Genomic DNA, 10,006 nt, shown 5'->3' with positions numbered 1-10,006 from the left:
ATGATACTGCGCTACTCAGGATGTACTATCAATCCTATGCACGGATGACTGAATCAATAAATTGGATTGGGAAATCTTTAGAGTATTTACTCAGTATGCTCAGTGCCAACATAAAAATTCCCGCCTCAAGTATGGCCGATGGCGTGTAGGTCTTTAAAGGTCTAAGGGAAAGTACGAGTCAAATGCAGCAGTATTCATCGATACTGACTCGTGCTGTTCTACAATGGACTTTTTATGCTCCTCCTCGTCCATCTCGGGATGCTAGCAAAATGGGGGAGAAAGAACAAATGAAGCAAGCTGGAACTCAACAGAAAATGAGGGAGACAGCCAAGCAGCCAGCTGCCGAAACTCAGCAGAAGCCTGGTTCATCTTCTGCTGTCCCGGGCAATCAGAGTCAGCAACAAAGAACAGCAAAGGACAAGGGCAAATCTAACCAAGTTCAAGTCAACATAAAGAAATAGATTAGAAATAGTCTTAGTTTATGACTTGTAACTTTATATCTGGCGTATTCTATTTTGTTAAGATGACTATCTAATATATATGCAACCTTTATCTAAAACTGACTATGTTTACTTGTGCTTATATGCTTATCTGTCATACTTAACTATTCATTGAACAACAAATTAAAACTTGTGAACATAAGGAATATACAAGTAAAACATACTCAGCATAATCTCTGATACCTATATTTGAAAATGAGTAATAACTAAATGTTCCAAGCATTGCCCTACTTCTGAAAACTGACCTTAGGCTCATCTGAATTAGATCTTGGAAGGTCTAGAATTGAACTAAGTCAGTAAAGGCATGTCGTAATTTCACTCTATTAGATCTTAGAAGGTTTAGAGTTGAATTAAGTCAATAGATGCAACCCTTACGGGGGAGTAATTTCAGAAGAATAAGAAAGGTTAACTATCATAGGGAACCTCAACGCTGAGTTCCATAATTAAATACTTTTGCCAACATCAAAATGAGGGAGTTTGTTGAAACACCTTTCCACATGATTTTGATTTAACAAAATTATTTAAGTTAATCCCATGACCAGGACAATTAAATTTAAGTGCTTTGGTTTAATTGTACTAAATATGTTTGTTCAATATTGAGTATATTTACTAACGAGAACATGAACTAAAAGTTCAACAAAAAGAAAGACAGAACGAAGTCAGCATGAGCAAAGACACACAGCAGAAGCTGAGTAAAATGTAACTCAGCCTTGATAAAAGAAAAGTCTTCTTCAGAATAACGCTTGAAGGCGAAGCCGATCGAAGAAGCTGAGTAGAATGTAACTCAGTATAGATAAAGAAAAAGATTGAAGGCAAAGCCGAACAACCAAGCTAAGCATTCGTCAGGACAGCGCAAATGATCCATTGACTAGAAGACAAAGTCCGACACAGGTCTGCAACAATTCAGAAGCCTGGGAAATCCGCCTAGAGACCTTTTTGAGACGCATGGATCAACTGGCATTTGGCAAGAAGACAAAACTGGCGCTAGAAGATGAACCTGGCGGAAGAAGATGAAACTAGCAAGCCTGACGCCTGCTAAATTCAGACGACAGGATTGGCCTGCGATTTTGGAAGCTGACCAATGAATGACGATTGAAGACCGTTACTCCCAACTAGACCTCTTCAAAAGCCCACTGGCCCGCCCAGCCCGTCCAAACCTGCTCTTCAAAGATTGGACTTGGACGTATATATTTCGTAATAAGCCCGGCCCGGCCCAAGCCCGCTTAGGCCCGCATATAGAGTAGGTTGGGCTTGGGATTTATCTCAAAACCCAGACCCAGCCCGGCCCGGCCCGAAATTTTAATAATAATTTTAATTTAATAATTTTTATAGTTTAGTAAACTTTATATTTCCAAAAATAAAAAGTTTAAATTTCTTCAACATAAAATTTTCCAAACCATATATTTTTTAGAATTGGTGAACATGTACATATTTTTGTTACTATTTTATTTATTACTATTAAAAAATTATTTTTTTTATTTAGGGTTGCGTTAATTGATTTTTATTGAAATAATCCTCAAAACTTTAATTTATTGTATTTTATTATTCATATTTATAGTATAATTTTTTAGTTTAATTTTTATTTTTAAAAAATAAAGATATTAGTTGGGTCAGGCCGGGTTGGGCTTGGGAATTAGTTCTTTTAGCTTGGCCCAGTCCGGCCCGAACCCGAAATAAATATAGTGCGGCCTTGGTTGGGCTTGGACAATGTAATTATGTGGCAAACCCGGTTAGGCCCGGTGTTAAGCCCAAAATATACATAAAATATCATCAATAATTACATCAATATTGCTACGAATTTATGCTATTTATACCTATTTAGAATGCTTTTACTCTCGAATATGTTTCTTTCATGCAAGGTACATAAATATTTGGTAAAATCCAAATAGGAGTAAATAGAGCTCAAAAATAGAAGAAAAGCCCTACAAAAGGAGTCGAAGACGATGAAAATTAATAACGCCAAGTCGAGGACACGAACGAGAGCTGAAAAACGAAAAAAGCTCCGTGCCGCGACCGCGGCTTCCCCTTTTCACGGTCGCAATACGCGTCGCCAGTCACTTTTCCCCTTCGTCCGAAGTACAATTGATGCTCCCCCATTCTCGGTAGTGAATTTGATGAATCTCAGTACGAGCAGGAGATTTAGAAGCCTAGTTACCACTTTCGTTTTCGACGGAACGCGATCGTTCGGGTGGATAAGAACGTCCCTTCACAAGGTATACGACTCTCCACAACGGATACGTCTTTTCGCAACGGACACGACACTTCGATCAAGACTCTTCAACATCTATAAATAAAGAGTTGATGGAGAGTTGATGAGAAGAATAATGACATATAATGATATATGTGTAGAAGAAAGAGATTAGTGTAGAATTTATGCAGAAATTCCGAATCAAGTGATTCAGAAGTTAGATTTCGATTCTGTAAAAAGCAATATGATGTACACACATTGTTTACAAATTAGTAACAAATCCAGTAGCGTTTAGACATTGTTCCAGTTTAGTTTTCATTTTGGTAGTAGACCGACCCAGTCTCTATTACGAAGATTCAACGAGAAGATTGAGTAGAGGATTCGCCCCTGAGCCTGACAAACTCGAACGAAACCCAAGGAAAGGATTGACAACCCGTTCACTTGCACGCCGTCGAAGAATTCAATGCTCCATGTTCTCTGTAAACTTGTATCAATTTATATTTCATCTAATAAAGTCCGTTCTATTCGATAGATTTTTATGCAGCACTTTGGTAAATGAGCCGAAGTGGATTGATGCTGGTGTTTTCATTAAAACGTATTTAATTCAAATCTTTACAAGGAAACTTTGTTGAACACTTAGGCAAATTATCATCTCGAAAGAGTTTTAATTTTATTAAGGGCAACTATCCCGAAAGGGTTTTGTCGCGTTCAAAGCCAATTAATTAGAGGTTCCGTCATTTATTTCATCTTTATAATTCGTACAAAGTTTAAAGTTGTTTCTTTGCTTAATGCAAACAAATATACCTGTTTACTTTTCTAAAGTACTAAAACGTTCCTGTTTTGCAAATTCATTCTTAAATCAGATATTTTCTAACATCTTCATATTCTAATCTAATTCTTATTCTAGCTATTTCAAAACCAAAACCGATTAAACGATTTTTCCATATCATAAACCTAAAAGTAAATTAAACCGATTATAAATAAGTTTTGTTTAAAAAAAGCGTTCCATGTGGGATCGATATCTTTTATTACTACAAGCGTATACCGTGCACTTGCGGAAATCGCTCAGCAAGTTTTTGGCGCCGTTGCCAGGGACACGCCAAAATTTTTGACAAAATTTTAAATTTTTCGTGTTTTATTACGAATCTAGGTTTATTCATACTTATTCAAACTTTTATATTTTTAATTATTTTCAATTACTAACTTATTTATTTTTCAAGTTCTGTTTTGTAGGTAGTTTCGGTTCGTGCGAAATTTCAAGTTCATGCGCAGTTCTCGAAGTTCGGGCATGTCACCAGATCCTATTGACCCAGAAATTGAAAGAACTCTTAAAAAGAACAAGAGAGAAAAGAAAAAGAAAAACCAAACCCCAATAAAAACTAAAATTACCGAGCCAGAAGTAATGGCCACACTTATGGATTACGCTAGGCCAGGAGTGGCCGGTGTAACAAACAGTATAGTTAGACCCCAAATCAATGCAAATCAATTTGAAATTAAGCCTGCGTTGCTTAACATATTGCAAAATAATGTAACGTTTTACGGGTTACCTAACGAAAATCCTAATACCCATTTGACAAATTTCTTAAAAATTTATGACACTTTTAAAATACCAAATGTGACTGCGGAAGCGATTAATCTTCGCTTTTTTCCTTTTACTTTGAAGGATCGAGCCAAAGAATGGTTAACTTCTATGCCAGCCGCATCAATTGAGACTTGGGAGCAATTAGCCCAAGCATTTTTATCAAAAATTTTCCCTTTAGCAAAAACCGCAAGAGTCATTAAAGAGTTAACATCTTTTTCTCAAAATGATAATGAAACTCTTTATGAGGCTTGGGAACGTTTTAAAGAACTTCAACGTTTATGCCCACACCACCAATTGCCCGCTGAACTTTTAATGCAAACATTTTACAATGGACTAAATCCTACAACTAGAGGTTCATTGGACGCTATGTGTGGAGGGTTATTCATGAAGAAAACATCTGCCCAAGCAAGAGAACTTTTGGAGGAAATGGCAATCAACAGCAGTATGTGGCCCGCGGAACATGGACACCTACCATCAGCGAAACCATCATCCTCAACAACATCATCAGTTAAAGGTATAGTGAATCTTGATCCAGTAGCGATGTTGCAAGCCCAATTTTCTGCCTTGTCGCACAAAATTGATAGGTTTATGGCACCGTGTGATCCTAATGGTCAACCAATCCGAACGGATGTGGATTACGAAGGTATGAGTGAAATTGAACAGGTAAATTTTTGTCCAAGGGCAAAACCAAACTAATAATCCTTATTCCAATACATATAATCCTGGATGGAGAAATCATCCTAACTTTATCTGGAGAGATAATAACAATAATAATGTTAATGCTAATCAAAATCGTACTACTAATTATCAAAATCAATCAAGAGATACGATGAGCACCTTATCTTCTAAAATCGACAAATTCATTGATGCGATGAGCGGAAAAATAAGTAATCACGACGATGGTTTTAAACGGATCGAGAATAAATTCGATCAGCTTATTAAAAACCAATCATCTAGCATCCATAATTTGGAGATTCAAATTGGACAACTCGCTAAATCAATTCCATCCCGCAAAGAGGGAAGTCTTCCAAGCCATACGGAAGAAAATCCAAAAGAGCATGTTAAGGTTATCACTCTTCGTTCAGGGAAAAATTACTTAGGTCCGGAAATGCCCAGAAATTCGACTTTACCTGGAACTGATTTACCAAAGCCCAAAGAAGATACGTTAAATCAAAAAGATGCACCGATTGACTCTAGTACAAAAACTTTTGTACCCAAACCACCTTTTCCACACAAAGTCCGCAACAAGGACTATGATAAACAACTTTTAACATTTTTAGACAAACTTAAGAATTTGCATATTAATTTAATGTTTATGGATGCGATTACGCAAATTCCCAATTATGGTAAATTCCTCAAAGATTTAATTTCAAAGAAAATCAGTTGGGAAGGAATTTCATCCATTTCACTAACTGAAGATTGCAGTTCGATTGTGTCAAGCAATTTGCCCACAAAACTCAAAGATCCCGGATGTTTTACCATTCCGTGTAAATTTGGAGATATAGAATTCCCCAGTTGTCTTTGTGATTTAGGAGCAAGCATTAACTTGATGCCATTATCTATATTTAATAAGTTAGGTTTAGAAGAAGACATCAAACGTACCAACATGGTTTTACAATTAGCGGATCAAACCACTAAAAGACCATACGGTATAATTGAGGATGTTTTAGTTAAAGTTGACAAATTTATTTTTCCTACCGATTTCGTTATTTTAGATTTTGCTTATGATGTAAATTGTCCGCTAATCTTTGGTAGACCGTTCATGAACACGGGGCGTGCTCTAGTTGATGTGTCGGAAGGGAAAGTAGTTTTACGAATAGGAGATGATAAGATTGAGTTTGACATGAATCAAGCGATGAAATATCATATGGAGGATTTTGCTTGTATGAAACTTGATTTAATTGAAGAATGTGTAAATGACATTGTTCAGAAAGAAGAAATAATAGAACCTATAATGAGTGAGGAACTAGAAGATAAGGACCCAGAACCTTTGATTCGAGAAGATGGACCAGTTCCGCCTTCAATTATAGTTCCACCTAAATTAGAACTTAAGGAATTACCAGGTCATTTGAGGTACGCTTTCTTAGGCGAAGGCGATTCTCTACCTATAATTATCTCTAACAAGTTGACACAAGTTCAAGAAGAGAAATTGAAAGAAGTTGTTAAAAATAGGATAGGAAGTATGGGTTGGCAAATTTCAGACTTAAAAGGTATTAATCCAAGTATTGTAATGCATAGAATTCACTTAGAAGAAGATAAGCCACCTAAAGCGGATAGGCAAAGACGCCTAAATCCGAACATGAAAGAAGTAGTAAAAAATGAGATTACTAAACTTCTGGACAATGGAATCATCTACCCTATCTCGGATAGTGAATGGGTTAGTCCAATCCATTGTGTACCTAAAAAGGGAGGCATAACAGTTGTAAGGAATGAAGAAGGTGAATTAATACCTACGCAAACCACCACTGGTTGGAGGGTTTGTATAGATTATAGAAATTTAAATAAAGCAACTAGGAAAGATCATTTTCCTCTTCCTTTCATTGATCAAATGATCGAAAGGATAGCTGGTCATGCTTTCTACTGTTTTCTTGATGGTTACTCCGGATTCTTTCAAATATACATTTACCCGGATGACCAAGATAAAACAACTTTCACATGTCCTTACGGAACATTTGCATATAGAAGAATGCCTTTTGGTCTATGTAACGCACATGCAACATTTCAACGTTGTATGACTGCGATTTTTAATGATTTCATTAAAGATATCATGGAAGTTTTTATGGACGATTTTTCAGTTTATGGAGATTCTTTTGATTCATGCCTAGAAAACTTGGATAAAGTTCTGTTTAGGTGTGAAGAAACAAATTTGGTATTAAACTGGGAAAAATGCCATTTCATGGTTGACGAATGAATTGTTTTAGGTCACAAAATCTCTGAAAAAGGATTAGAAGTAGATAGAGCAAAAACCTCAGTAATAGAGAAATTACCCCCTCCAACTACTGTAAAGGGAGTAAGATCATTCTTAGGACATGCTGGTTTTTACAGAAGATTTATTAAGAATTTTTCTGTAATTTCCAAACCACTTACTAATTTACTCATGAAAGATTCAACCTTTGATTTTAATGAAGAATGCGTTAAAGCTTTCGAAACATTGAAGACTGCTTTAGTCAGTGCACCTATTATTGCTAAACCCGATTGGGATTTACCCTTTGAAATCATGTGTGATGCAAGTGATTTAGCTGTCGGATGTGTTTTAGGTCAAAGGAAGGATAAGAAACTTCATGTCATTTATTATGCAAGTCACACACTGTCTGGTGCACAATTAAACTACACCACAACAGAAAAAGAAATGTTAGCCGTAGTTTTTGCATGTGACAAGTTTAGGTCATACTTGTTAGGTTCGAAAGTTATTATTTACACTGATCATGCAGCATTAAGATATTTATTTGCTAAAAAGGATGCAAAACCACATCTAATTAGATGGGTTTTATTGTTGCAAGAATTTGATATAGAAATTAAAGACAAAAAGGGAGTTGAAAACCTTGTCGCCGATCATCTATCGAGACTTGAAGATGAAAATGGTCCTATAGGTGAAACTATCGGTATACGAGATGATTTCCCTGATGAACATCTCTATCAAATGAAAAGTTTTATATCACATTGGTATGCAGATATTGCTAATTACCTCGCAGCCAATATTGTTCCGGAAGGATTAAATTCCCACCAAAGGAAGAAATTTTTCTTCGATATTAAACAATACTTTTGGGAAGATCCCTTTTTGTTCAAGACTTGTGGTGACGGGATAATTAGGAGATGCGTTGGTGAAAATGAATTTGAATCCATAATGTCAGAATGTCATTCCAGCTCTTATGGAGGACATAATGGAGTTAACAAGACAGCAGCTAGAATATTTGAAAGTGGTTTCTTTTGGCCTACGATGTTTAAAGATGTCCGTTCATTTATTACTCGTTGTGATAAGTGCCAAAGAACAGGAAATCTATGAAGGAAAGATGAGATGCCCCTCACAACCGTATTAGAAGTTGAAGTCTTCGATATGTGGGGAATAGATTTCATGGGACCTTTTCCCCCTTCCAATGGTAAAACTTACATATTAGTTGTCGTTGATTATGTTTCAAAGTGGGTTGAAGCAATTGCAACCCCGACGAGTGATTCTAAGGTTGTCGTTAATTTTCTTGACGATATATTTTGTAGATTTGGTTGCCCAAGAGTTATCGTTAGTGATGGTGGTGCTCATTTTATAAACAAGAGTTTTGAAACGCTTATGAAAAAATATGGAGTACGCCACCGCATATCAATGCCGTACCATCCTCAGTCAAATGGTCAGGCAGAGATATCAAACAGAGAACTCAAATGGATTCTCGAGAAAAGGGTCTCATCTTCTAGAAAAGATTGGTCTTCTAAACTTAATAATGCGTTATGGGCATACCGTACTGCGTTTAAAACACCAATAGGAATGACTCCGTACCGTTTAGTGTATGGTAAGGCATGTCATTTGCCAGTCGAATTAGAACATAAAGCCTATTGGGCTATTAGAGAACTTAACTTTGACTTACATCAAGCAGGTAAGAAACGTTTGCTCAATTTAAATGAGTTAGATGAGTTGCGTCATCTATCTTACGAAAATGCAAAGATTTATAAAGAAAAAGTGAAAAAATGGCACGATGCCAAAATTAGAGTTAAACACTTTAATGTTGGGGATAAAGTGTTGTTATTTAATTCACGACTTCGTTTATTTCCAGGAAAACTTAAGTCCAGATGGTTAGGACCATATTTAGTCGTCAAAACATTCGATTATGGTTCTTTGGAACTAGAAGGTCCTAACGAAGTTCGATTCAAAGTTAATGGTAATCGATGTAAAATCTATTACGAAAATATTTCACAAATTGAAATTCCGTTCGTAACGAGATTATCTGACGTATAAATTACTCAGTTTTTCTTGCACAGTTTATTTTGTTTTTCTTATATTTTTGTTTATTTTATTTTATTTTTTATTTTTTTTTATTTTATTTTATCTCAAAATGCCATTTTTATGATTAGATTACTTTATATTATGATTTAGTAACGTAAATATTTTTATTTCATGATTTTAGATTTAATTTTTAGGAAATTAGGATGATTTTGTAGTTTAAGGCAATTCTCTGCCGAGAATTGGAAATTCCCTGCCGAGAATACTCTGTTTCAGAATTGTCTATGTTGATTCGGATTTCTCTGGTCATACCGAGAATATTTAAATTCTCTACCGTGAATCAGGAGGTGGCTTTGATGCCTGATTTTCACAAGGAAATCAGCGTGTCGCGACCGCGGCTTTGCCATTTGCGGTCGCGACACTCGTATTTCCTGCACTATCAGGCCTGAAACACTCTCACCCTTTCGACGAACCTCTTGGCAATTGAAACATTAAGTTTCTTCATTCCAGAAAGGTACAAATTATACCTTTTCATAATTAAAACAATACCTCTTTTCATCCTAAACTCTTATAAATTAACCCTAAAGGTTTCAGATTCTGGTACAATTCTTTTTCATCTTTGTCAGAACTCTGATTTTTCTTCGCAAATACCGTTCTTTGCTAAAGTTACACTAACTTTGCACCATGCCTACCAAATACAAATCACCTAGGCACAATGCTGCCTCAATCAACAAACGCCCAGACTTATCCAAGTGATATGGGGCGCCTTTTCCTATCTTCAACCACGATGAAGGTAGGCGTTATTGGAA

General features: G+C 36.0%; 1 non-coding gene across 1 annotated transcript; it reads right to left on the bottom strand.

The window, feature by feature from the left end:
• Window positions 1-4,459: 4,459 nt before the first annotated feature.
• Window positions 4,460-4,566, bottom strand: LOC136225060 (small nucleolar RNA R71). Its single transcript, XR_010686798.1, has one exon. It is a non-coding gene; the product is annotated as a small nucleolar RNA R71 (small nucleolar RNA).
• Between the last annotated feature and the right edge of the window lie 5,440 nt (window positions 4,567-10,006).

The sequence above is a fragment of the Euphorbia lathyris genome, chromosome 3 (genome assembly GCF_963576675.1).
Source record: "Euphorbia lathyris chromosome 3, ddEupLath1.1, whole genome shotgun sequence".
In the NCBI taxonomy this organism is placed as follows: Eukaryota; Viridiplantae; Streptophyta; class Magnoliopsida; order Malpighiales; family Euphorbiaceae; genus Euphorbia; species Euphorbia lathyris.
Note: the sequence above shows the minus strand (reverse complement) of the source record. Positions and strands in the feature narration are given on the sequence as shown.